Raw genomic sequence first — 12,800 nt, 5'->3', positions numbered from 1 at the left:
TGACCACTGTTGCAGTCCAGCCTAGTATTGATACCATATGGTTTGACACTGTGGGTGGACAAAGTAGTCAATGAGCTGAACTCAGGGCAGTGTGGATGGTGATCACCAAGGAGGAGACACCTATGGTAATCTGCCTCAGTAGCTGGGCAGTTTGCTGAGGCCCGACCTTGTGGTTAACTATCTGGAAGTTACACAATTGGCTAGTTGGTCACTAGCCCATTTGGGGCCAGGCCATGTGGCAAGACCTATGGAAAGAAGGATGACCTCCTCTGACCAGGTATGGGGACGAACAGTAACCTGTGGTTGCCTGCCCTAATGCCCCTAAAGGCAGGGGAACAAAAAACCTGGCTTTGAACCTGGACCCTTCAAACCCCCCATTGCCAATGGTTGGCTATTGTAGCCCTCTGGGGGAGGGCCTACCATATGATTTACATGTTACTCCTTCGGTATTCAATATATGGCTTTCACGATTGACTGTTCATAGGGGAATGCTCAGGGAAGGAACCCCCCTCCTTGTATTGTCTGTATGGCCTATTGTGAGCTCCCCAGTGACTTTGGCACAAATACAGGACCCAAAGAAACCATGGGGAGCTGAGAAGCTGTGGTACCATTGCCCAGGGCAGAAGCCCTTGGTGGCTGCATTGTTATCCAGAGATAAAATGTTGGCTTGTATTTTGCCTGAGAAGAATGATTTACCTGTGTATGCCTGCTTTGTGATTCTGACCATAAGTTGACATACTCTAACAGCATTGTGGAATGGGCTATGCTGAGATGACCAATGTGTTCAGCTGTTGGATCTGCACCACCCTTCCCGTAGCAGCTGCGGATGACTTGCCATGGCACACACATCCAGCTTCTGCAGAAAACCGGACATGGTTAGAGACTTGGGGTCCCATGGCCAATGTTTGGAACATGACACAGCAAGCTTTGGATAGGGAGTGCTGCAAAACCCATGGCATTCCCATCCCCTGGCTGACCCGTAGCATCTATGATGGATGGGGCTGGTTAGTGGGGGTTAGCCCACTAACCCCCACCACAGGTACCATGATGTATAGAGCAGCTTTGGGGTAATGCCACCATGGGGTGGTTACCCGCCATAGCCTGCACAAATATAACATATGTCACCACACCAAAGGTGTGGCAGAATAGGCAGCTTCATCAAGGCCAGGACCTAGTAGACTTTGTGCCCCCCTGGGAGTTTATGGGTCTATGGAGACACGGGATGGTTCTTTTTGCCAGTGAACTGTACTGGCTGCTGTACCTGGGAGTGGCCTTCTGTGCCTGCCACTGATATTCCCATGTTGCCTAGATACCCACATAACTGGGAGGAGCTACATTCCTGGTTTTTGCGAGTGCAAAACCAGGTGGCTCTACCCCTTAGTAATAGCCATCCCTAGAGCAGGTGTCATAACTGCAGAAATGCAAGTTGCAGCCCTTGCTGAGCACACCACTCAAGCCTTGAATTACACCCAAGTTGCCCTCCTTCTGTTGACAGATGAGTTTGATCAAACCAGGAAGTTAGTACTGCAGAACCAGATGGCCCTAGACATATTAACTGCTCCCCAAGGTGGCACCTGTGCTCATTTGGGAACACAATGTTGTACCTTCATCCCTGGCATCTTTTGGGAACACAATGTTGTACCTTTATCCCTGGCAACCAACAAAACATAACAGCAGCTTTGCAAGGAGTTTCCCAGGAAATCAAGGCAGTTGAAAGCCTTACTGATGACCCCCTACAAACATGGTGGGCATCTCTGGGCTCTGGCCTACGCTGGAGTCTAATAATTATGGGCAGCATAGTGAGAATATTAATAGTGAGTTGTTGCTCTCTGTATGGCTGCTGTGGCCTCTGGGTCCAGGGTTCTGCCCTGTGGGCACATCTCCCCACTAGGAGAACTCCCTCAGCCTAGGGGGTGCAGTATAAGGAAAATGGCTATGCTTCAGTCAGGAGTAGGCCAAGGCAGACATCCAGTACAGCATGACACAGTGGGTTTGGAGTGCAGGCACAAAATCTTGTGCACTATGTAATCACACTTGTGTAGTCATTTAATGTAACCTGTTTGTGTGTGCCCATATCTGGCTTTAAGCCACTGTTGTCTGAGAAATATAATGGCACTGCTGACTCTGTAGGAGAGGGGGAGAGAAAAAAGCCATGTCCCAACTGCCTATGGTCCCTCGAGTGTTCTTTCAGCTACCCACCACCTGTCCACAAGCTCCCCTCACACTTCAGTTCAGGTTGGAACCTGACAGACTAAAAAAGTCTTGTTTGCTGCCAAAAAGATGTCAGAGTTGAGAAGGCATCATTTGGAAAGGGAAGGGGAAAGAATGTCTGTATTAGTTCATTTGCATTGTTATAAAGGGATACCTGAGGCTGGGTAATTTATTTTAAAAAAAGAGGTTTCATTGGCTCACAGTTCTGCAGGCTCTACAGGAAGTGTGATGCCAGCGTCTGCTCCAGGCAAGAGTTGCAGGAAGCTTACACTCATGGTGGAAGGTGAAAGGGGACAGGTGTATCACATGGCAAGAGTGGAAGTGAGAGAGAGAAGGGAGATGTTCCAGACTCTCTTAAACAACCAGATCTCATGTGACCTGAGCGAGAACTCATTTATCACCAAGGGGACGGTGTTAAACCATTCTTGAGGCATTCGCCCTCGTGATCCAATCACCTCCCACCAGGCCCCACCTCCAACATTGGAGATTACATTTCAACATGAGATTTGGAGGAGACAAACATTCAAACCCTATCAATGTGCTTTCCTTCCATTAGTATCATTTCTTGTGTTTGAGATTTGCAGAATAGCAGTATCTCTAAAATAAATCTGCAGTTTTCTTAACAACTCAAATTCTAAACAGCTTACAATGGTAGCTTTGTTAATGACTACATTGCAAAGCACCTCTCAATAAAGTTGTACCACTGTGAACTTCCTATGGGTGTCACTCATTCAACAAAGCATTTATGGAAACAGTCAGGCACTGTGTGCAAGGTTTTAGGGATGCAAAATCAAACTGCTTCTTTCCTCAAATAGCTCATGGTCCACTAAGAGAGCCTGAGCTATCATTGCTGCTTTCAGTCTTCAGCAATACCAAGGAGGGAAGGAAGCAAGGAAAGTGGGAGAAGACAGGAAAAGCTATTCTAGGTGTGGTGGGTGAGGCTACCATGTGTTTAGCTCAGACTGTTTTTAGTACCTTTAGTAACAGCCTTGGAAAAAGCAATTTAAGTAAAAATGAGTTTAGGAGGATTTTTATGTAGGTTTCAGTTCTCAGAATAACCAAGTATGTGAGTTTTGCATGTTGTTATTCAAGATTTGGGGGGCAGGAACAAGGTGGTTGGAGCTTGAGCTTCAGGCTAGTAAATTGCTTACTTTAGGTCCCCAAATTAGATAGGTTTGAAGAAATTAAGGAGGTGTAAAAAGACAGAGTATGGGAAAACACATTCTGTGGAGTCAGGCTGGCTGCCTTTGCATCTTGGGCAGTCACTTAACCTCTTTAAGCCCTGTTTTCCTCAACTGTACTTTATGAATCTAATTCCCATACTGCAGTATTATTTAAGGATTAGAAAGTGTGTAACCTACACATAGTAGACATGCAATATATGGCAGTTGAAAAAATGGACATTTAACAGGAATCTCTAAAGATTCTCTGGAAGTAGCCAAAGAGTATGGTTGTCTTTGCAGTGCATTCACGTAAAGGCACACAGAGCAGAGTCTGTGTCCAATCCGTCACATGGTGTGAGATGCAAACCAGCCTGATGACAGCCGGGCTCTACACACTTTAAGTTTTAATTTGTATAGTTTTATATGCATATGGGGTAACTACATGCTTATTAATCCAAGGACTCGCTCTGTCTTTTGCTGAGAGCAAATCAGTCACTGCCTGGTGTGGGGGCATGGTCTTCATCCAGTAGGCTCCAAGGGCCCATCCTGAATCTGCTGATCTACTTCAGGCTGTAGGGACAAGTAGTAAACCTAGTTCCAAAATTCTTATGTGTAGCAGGAGGAGGGGTACAGGCATTTTTGTCTCCTCTCAAGCCATGTAGTCAGACACTAGAACCATTCAGGGAACAGAGAGGCTAGGGTAGTTTTATGGCAACAAAGGGCTGTTTGTTAAAGGACTGATTTCCTTGCTTGTTTTACTAGACGTCAACACAACAATTCTCTGTATTTTTCTTGGAATAAACTGGCTTTTGTAACAGACACAAGGAAATGCACCGTCAAACAACTGAGGCTTTCTAAATATTAGTGACTTTAACTTGATTAAGTATTTCCATTTCCTATTCCTATGACTTTGTGTGGCTCATGTTCCCAGAAAGGCTTTTTTTTTTTTTTTTTTTTGTATCTTGACTCTTTAGGTTGGTTATGTTTTAGGTCATTCTATTCTTATGATCTGAGTAAGTGCTAAAAGCCTTTAAGATACTTTTAAAGAATCTTTAAATAGAAATGTTTTCAGATTTCCAGCACAACAAATGAGTCTTAAAGTAACTGCAGATTCAGATATCCTCACAGATTCTTAGCATAAGGTTTTGTCAGCATTTCCTTCCTCAAGTCCTGTGTCAACTCGCTGACCTCTTGCCTTCTTGGGTTACTGCCATCTTTTTGTATAGTCTCAGCTATAAAAATATGCTAGCCCTTGCAACATTTCCCTCCTAAGAAGAATGAAAATTAACCATGTGGGATTCCCCTCTCTCTGACTACTCTGAATGAGGCCAGCGAGTCACTTTTACCTCAAAGTCCTCAGACGCCAAATCAGACGGATGGTGTACCCTGACCTCCCTTGAGGTTCTAGCACAAGTGTGTAATTAACCTTAGAGTTTTAATGTTCTTCGTTACATCTCATTTTTACATCAGTCATTTTCTCCTAGCCACTTAAAAAGTGTCTTTTGTTACTTTTATGCTATTTATATAGAAATGTCAACGTGAGATATAGCTGGACCTAAAACCTGGTGAGAAGGTACATATTTTCAACATGTCTTGTAACATTTACTCACCACTAGCAGCTTGGATTTGCTTAGTTTTCATTTTTTAAGCTTTTGATGTTTTTTGTATTTGTTTTCATTGACACATTTCAATTCTAAAACATTTTTAAAAATTTCTTTTATTTTATTTATTTCTTCAATTCTAAAACATTATCTTAAAAGATCTCAACTCACAGTATGTGTCATGGGTTTTGAAGTCACAGATCAGAAAAAGCTTCATGAAATTAACAATTCTTCTAATAAAAATTGTATGACTGTGGCACTGGTTGCTATTTTGTCTTTAAATATATTCTCCCTATTAGCAATAGTACAAAATATAAGTGAAAAAATAAACAAAACTATTCTCCTCCTTCTTCTATAATTATTCATTTAGCTGTTTTAGTTGGTACATAGTCACTCAAATTAAATACATTTTTTTAGTCTTTAGGCTTTTTTTTAATAGCCATATGACAAAGTTCTGGCCAATGGAATGTGAACAGAAGTGCAAGAAGTGTGCACAATTTCTGAGTCATCTCTTCTCCTGTCCCACCCACCTGAATCCTGCTGCTTGGAATGTGGTTATGCTGCTCAGCCATATTGGATTGTGCACCTGAGAGTAATACCTTAAGGACTGTGGGACACCAAGACACCTAGACCTAAAAGTGGACACCTAACAATCTTGTGGGGCAGAGTAGCCACACATACCGAGTCACACTTGCATGTGTGAGGGAAAAGAAACTATCCTGTTTGAATCATTGTTAAAGTTTACTGTTATACACAACCAAAACCAATCCTCATACAGAGACTGAATATTTCCCTTATGAGAAGTCAATGTTTTCAATAGTAAAATACTGTCTGTGCCAGGTGCGGTGGCTCATGCCTGTAATCCTAGCACTTTGGGAGGCCATGGTGGGAGGATTGCTTGAGCTCAGGAGTTCGAGACCAGTCTAGGCAATATAGTGAGACCTCCCCTCTACAAAAAGTTAAAAAATTAGCTGGGTGTGGTGGCATACGCCTGTAGTCCCAGCTACTTGGGGGCTGAGGTGGGAGAATTGCTTGAGCCTAGAAGTTCAAGGCTGCAGTGAGCCATGATCTTGCCACTGCACTCTGGTCTGGGTGACAGAGCCAGACCTTGTCTCAAAAAAAAAAAAAAAAAAAAGTAAAAGAAAAATAAAAGAAAAGTAGTCTCTAGGACATTAAATAGGGCTGGGTAAGTAATTTATTCTGTTAAATTTTTTTTTTTACAAATTGACATTTTGGGCTGGATGATATGAAGAAAAAATGTTTTAAAAAGGACTCAAAGTACATTGGAAAGTATTCTGCTTAGAAAATATCTATGGGCATGGAAACTGTTGCCCTAAGTATACTTATGTGTGGGGTTGGCTGTTTTCTTTTTTTTTTTTTTGAGACGGAGTCTCGCTCTGTCGCCCAGGCTGGAGTGCAGTGGTGCGATCTCGGCTCACTGCAAGCTCCACCTCCCGGGTTCACGCCATTCTCCTGCCTCAGCCTCCCGAGTAGCTGGGACTACAGGCGCCCGCCACCATGCCCGGCTAATTTTTTTGTATTCTTAGTAGAGACGGGGTTTCACCATGGTCTCGATCTCCTAACCTCGTGATCCGCCCGCCTCGGCCTCCCAAAGTGCTGGGATTACAAGCGTGAGCCATCGCACCCGGCCAGGTTGGCTGTTTTCAAAAATGTGTTCTGTGACACCAAACTATAGTATTATTGAAGTTGCCCCAGGACCAAGAACTCCTGCTTGTTGTGAGGACATGTGGAGTCAGGGATTCAAAATTCTGCTCTGAAAACCACTCATGGGATCTCCACAAGCATTGGGCTTTGGTCAGCTATGTAAAAAGGCAGAATGGGCAATGTCAACAATTTAGTAATACAAACAATAGCAAACACTTAAATGTGCTTACTATATGCACTTTACATATACTGATCCTATCTATTATAACCCTATGAGGTAGGGTCTATAATTACACCCATTTTACAGATGAAAAAACAGGCAGAGGGAAATTCAGTAACTTTTGCAAAGTTCTCCAAGTAGTAAAGGAGCAGAGCCAGGATTTCAGCACAGGCAATTTGGATCCAGAATCTAGGCTCTTGACTACAAGCTGTCCTGCATCCCAGTGAGAATAACAGTAATTACATATCACATCTTTATCATGTTCTGAGTGTATCTTTTAAATTCATTAAACACAAGCCAGGCACAGTGGCACAGGCCTGTAATCCCAGCACTTTGGGAGGTTGAGGTGGGTGGATCACTTGAGGTCAGGAATTCAAGACCAGGCTGGCCAACATGGCAAAACCTCATCTCTACTAAAAATACAAAAATTAGCCGGATGTGGTGGCTCACACCTGTAATCCCAGCTACTCAGGAGGCTGAGGCACAAGAATCGCTTTAACCTGGGAGGCAGAGGTTGCAGTGAGTGGAGACTGAGCTACTGCACTCCAGCCTGGGCAATAGAGCAAGACCCTGTCTCAAAAAAATAATAAATTAAAAATTAAAAAATTCATTATATACAACAGTCTTATGAGGTAGGCACTATTATTATAATTTTACAGATGAAGAAACTGAGACAAAGGGAGAGTACGTAACTTGCTCAAACTGGGGTTTAAACCCACAACATGGCAGAGTTTACACCATTACTGCTATGCTGTACTGTCTCATCAAGTAGCAGTTGCTTCCCTCAGTGATGGAGATGCTCTCCAAGGAAGGGATTTCTGCAAATTGTCCTCTGTGTATTTCCATATTCCAGGCTCTTCATTTGCCTTTCTTCCATCTCCTACCCCATAACATTTCGAGTCCTAACCACTCAGCATTTCCCTTTCTCCCACTGATTTTGCAACCTATCTGATTGTCTCTCACCTAGCTATCTCCTCTAGCTCACTACAGCTTTCAGGGGCTAAGTTTCGCTCAGGTTGGAGGACTGTTGTAATAGTCTCCCTATAGTTCCTTCTTAATACAGCAGCCAGAGCAAGACTTTTAGCAACAAAAGTTTTTAAAAATCCTCTGGTCAACATTTTCGGTGGCTTCCCCGCTCAGAAAGAAATCCAGGCCTCAGCATGGCCTAGCCTTGGCCCACTGCCACCCCTGACCTCAGCTCCAACCTGCTCACTTTGTTCAAACCTTGCTGGCGACAGTGCTGTTTCTGACTAGGGAAGCAGGGCCTTTGTTCTGCCCTCTGCCCGCCTATGTGGGGAGGAGAGCCACTCTCCAAATCTTACCATCCTGCTTCCTTACTTAGTATCTCTGTTCAAAGATGACTTCATGGTCTTCCTTGACCCTATCCCAAACAGCACCATACTCTGCTCACATCACTCTCTACTATTTTTTTCTCACAACACTCATCATCATTAGCAAAATATTTGCTAATTGCCTACTCTCACAAAAAAATAAGCTCAATGAAAGCAGAACCTATGTTTTGTTTATTGATTCTTGCCCCTAGAACTACTGGCACATTGAAGGCACTCAGTGTATTGAATGGATGAACAAAGAAGTCAATCTGCTTTCTAAAAATCTTCCTTGGCCTGTCTTTTGCTTAGTATCTCTTTTAGTTCATAGCCTTTTGATATCTATGCATCTTTTCAATGCCATGTGATCTGCCTTCTGTCCCTGACAATTCCCAGGTATATCTAGGGGTAAGGTTCAAGTTCCTAATTGCTAGATCCAATGGGCAGGTTTTGGTCTTTATTTTACTTGTGTTGGCCATTCCCTACTCCTTCAGTTATATCCCTGACATAATTATCTTTCCTGGTTCTCCTCCTCCAGCTTTGATTGTTCTTTCCTGGCCTTCACCCCTTAATAAGGGTGTGTTCCCTGGGACTCATCCTTGGCCCTTTCTTACTCTGGCACACAGTGGTTCCTTTGGTAATCTCAACCGCTGTCATAGGTACTCTTGTGTGTGGTCTTTTAATACTTCTGGACTTCTTTAGATGTCTAGAAGTGGAATTACTGGGCAAAGGAGACAAACATTTTTATGACTTTCTGGAAGGGCTGTCCAATTTACAGTGCTCCTAAAAATGATCAGAGTTGCTCACTTTCCATCCCAATAAGACAGACTTTGAACAGGCAAATAGGTAAAAATAAAGGAGCAGAGAATTCCAGACTTTCAATTAAGAGGCAGGGAAGAGACAAAGTTAGCCTGGGCAGAAGCTTCAAGAGTGGAGGTATGAGAAAGGCTGCAATGGTTGTAGGCCTTGAATATTTGATAAGCAGTGAGCCACCCAGACACACTGAAGGATTCCAGCTGTTAAAGCACAGGATTCGAGGGGAGGGGATGGAGCCAACTGGAAACATGAACACCCACCACGTGATGGATCACTCCTGCCCTTCTGAGGAAGCTACATTTGGGCAGAAAATTATCAAGAATGAGAACTTTGTGAATCATGTATGCTAAGTCTTGCAATCAATAAACTGCCTGGTAAATGAAACTAAAAATGCCTGATGGGTCTTGTAGTTTCCCATAACACAAGACAAGAGGCCTGGGAAGTCCTGCTTACTTCCCAAGTTTCCTATAAGACAGCAAAATAAACGTTGATGAATGGAAAGCACCCTTCTCTATTGGGTGACTGATAAATAATATTGTTCTCCTAAGCCCATTGGACCAGTATTCCTCCTGTCTGCACCAAAGACCAGCCTTCCCCCAAAAAGAAAATCCATCATTTTCCTTTGGGTTGGCCCGAGTATCAGCAGAGCCAGCTATCAGGTAGTGTAGACTGGGCTCTAACCTGGGATGATAGCAATAAAAATCTGCACTGAATGTCTATTTGTGACCTGTGAGACCAAGGCTCTTTTGTGCTGCAGGTTTGGTCTCAAGGGGTGATACATCCCATTAATCTGACCTCTTATCCTTAAGTATGAATTCCTGTTTGTAAACTTATGTCTCAATTCAAGTTTCCAAGCCAAATTCCCATCCCCAGATTATTTCCCTGGGTAGATTTTCTCAAAGGGGAATTATTGGATTAAGGGTATGAACTCTCGAGGTTTCTAACTATGGCCAATTTCCATCCAAAACAGCTGTACTGGCTTACACTCACCTTAGCCTTCGATAAGCAATCAAACTTTGTGTACTCTTGCCTGTACTGGTACATACACACATGCTCCTTGATAAACACAATGGCACTCTATACTCCATTGTACAGCAGTGCTTAAGACCAACAACCAGACCAACAGCCAGACCATAGTAGTTCTGGATGCCAACTTAAGCAGAGTTGATAAAGATTATATACTAAGTGACCTAATCTCTCTGAGCCTCAGTTTCCTAATCTATGAAATAAGTATAACAAAAGTGCTTCTTTCATAGACTCAATTAAATGAATGAGTATATATAAAAGCTCTCAGAACAGCCTTACACCTATAAAGGACTATTGTTTTCTTTTTTCTTTTTGAGACAGCGTCTCACACTGTCACCCAGGCTGGAGTGCAATGGTGCGATGTCGGCTCACTGTAACCTCCGCCTCCCAGGTTCAAGTGATTCTCCTGCTTCAGCCTCCTGAGTAGTTGAGATTACAGGCATGTGCCACCATGCCCGGCTCATTTTTGTATATTTTCAGTAGAGACAAGGTTTCACCATGTTGGCCAGGCTGGTCTCAAACTCCTTGCCTCAAGTGATCCACCTGCCTCAGCCTCCCAAAGTGCTAGGATTACAGAAGTGAGCCACTGTGCCTGGCTTCATTTGAATTCTTTAGTTACTACTAAAGATGATTTTTTTCCATTGATCATTAGTATTTCTTCTTTGGTGAACTATTTTTATCATATTCTTTCCTTTTTCCTATCTGACTATATCTATTTTTTATTAATATGTATTTTATGTGTGTATATATGTACTTACACACTTCGGCCTCCCAAAGTGTTGGGATTACAGACACAAGCCACTGCACTGGCCTAAAATTAGCTTACTAGATTTTATATACATATATGTGTGTGTGTGTGTATGCATATATATATATATCTATGTGTGTCTATATATGTATCTTAATATAGAGATATTGCCCAGGCTAGTCTTGAACTCCTGGGCTCAAGTGATCCTCTTGCCTCAGCCTCCCAAACTGCTGGGATTATAGACATGAACCACCTCTGAAATATGTATATTCTTGGCTGAGTGCGGTGGTTCACGCCTGTAATCCTAGCACTTTGAGAGGCCAAGGAGAACAGATCACTTGCCCCTTCTCCAAGTAGGTATTGGGTGCTGGTAAAATTGGCTTATTAAATAGTCCATCTTTTCTTGACTCTTGAAATGCTATTCTACCACATATTTAAACACCTGTCAGTTATTAGGCTTACTGTCCTATTCTGTTTGTTGTCTTTTGGGCCAGTATCAAATCAGTTTAATTTACTATAACTTTGTAAGTCTAAATGAACTCCCATTTTTTCATTTCTATTTTTGGTCCACACAAAATGTAAATTCTGGCCACGATGAATTTTAAGTTCTGCATATCAGTACAGTTGTTGTAAAAGATTAGCTACTGGTGACAATTATTATAAACATCAAGCAATGAGCACAGCTATCCTTGCACCTACCTTAGAAGACTGCTTGCTAGGCTTCTTGGGATCTCCCACTGAATCTTCCCCTTCTACTTCAGTGTCTCTGTCTTCTTCTGACCCTTGAAGCTGCCCTTCAATATGTAATTAAAAGGAAGTGAAGTTCATTTCAGTTTCTACCTTGATATGGTTTGGATGTTTGGATCTCTCATGGTTTAGCACCATCCCCTTGCTCAGTTCGTTCAAGTGAGATCTGATTGTTTTCAAGTGTCCTGCCTCACTCCCTTGCTTCTTCTCTCAGGCCTGCTCTCTTCTGTGTCTTTGGCTATGAGTAACAGCTCCCTGAGGCCTCACCAGCAGCCAGTGCCACGCAGCCTGCCATGAGCCAATTAAACCTCTTTTCTTTGTAAATTACCTAACCTCAGGTATTTATAGCAACCCCAAGAACAGACTAACACTATTACCCTTCTTAGGACAAAAATGATCAGAGATGCAGATTTCATATTTTCTGCCTTACACAGGCACTAAGCTAGCTGGCAGTGTCAGTGTGGTGTGCTTAATGCTTCCATGTAGTGTTCTTAAAAGTTTTAAGAAATCCGACTTCCTAGACAGCCTGAGTGGTGGGGGAGTGGGGTGCTACTTGGTATTTCCTTCCCTACGGTCCCAGTCAGAGGCACGGTAACTCAATACTTGTTTATCCGGAGAACAGGACAGCTGCCAAGGAACCAAGTCTCAAGGGAGACAGGCAGGGTACCTAACTGGGGAAGGCTCCGACAGAGCAAGGTTTAGCTCCCAACGTCAATCACACACAATTTTTATTTCAAAACCAACTTTAGACGGGGTGTGGTGGTTCATGCCTGTAATCCCAGCACTTTGGGAGGTGGAGGCAGGATCACTCAAGGTCAGGAGTTCGAGCCAGCCTGGCAAACAGTGAAATTCCATCTCTATTAAAATACAAAAATTAGCCAGGCATGGTGGCAGGCGCCTGAGGCAGGAGAATCGCTTGAACCCAGGAGGCGGAGGTTGCAGTGAACCAAAATCACGCCACTGCACTACAGCCTGGGCAACAGAGCGAGACTCCATCTCAAAACAAAAATCAAAACAAAAATCAAAACAAAATTTTTTTTTTTTTGAAGCAGGGTTCAAAAAAACTCACTCTGTTGCCCAGGCTGAAGTGCAGTGGTGTGACCTCAGCTCACAGCAGCCTCAACCATACCGGGCTCAAGCAATCCTCCCATCTCAGCCTTCTGAGTGGCTGGGACTTAATTTTTTTTTTTTCAATGTTGTAGAGACGGGGTTTCACCATGTTGGCCAGGCTGGTCTCAAGCTCCTGGGCTCAAGTGATCCGCCCACTCTGGCCTC

The sequence above is a fragment of the Nomascus leucogenys genome, chromosome 15, assembly GCF_006542625.1.
Source record: "Nomascus leucogenys isolate Asia chromosome 15, Asia_NLE_v1, whole genome shotgun sequence".
Lineage (NCBI taxonomy): Eukaryota > Metazoa > Chordata > Mammalia > Primates > Hylobatidae > Nomascus > Nomascus leucogenys.
This window is presented reverse-complemented; position numbering follows the sequence as displayed.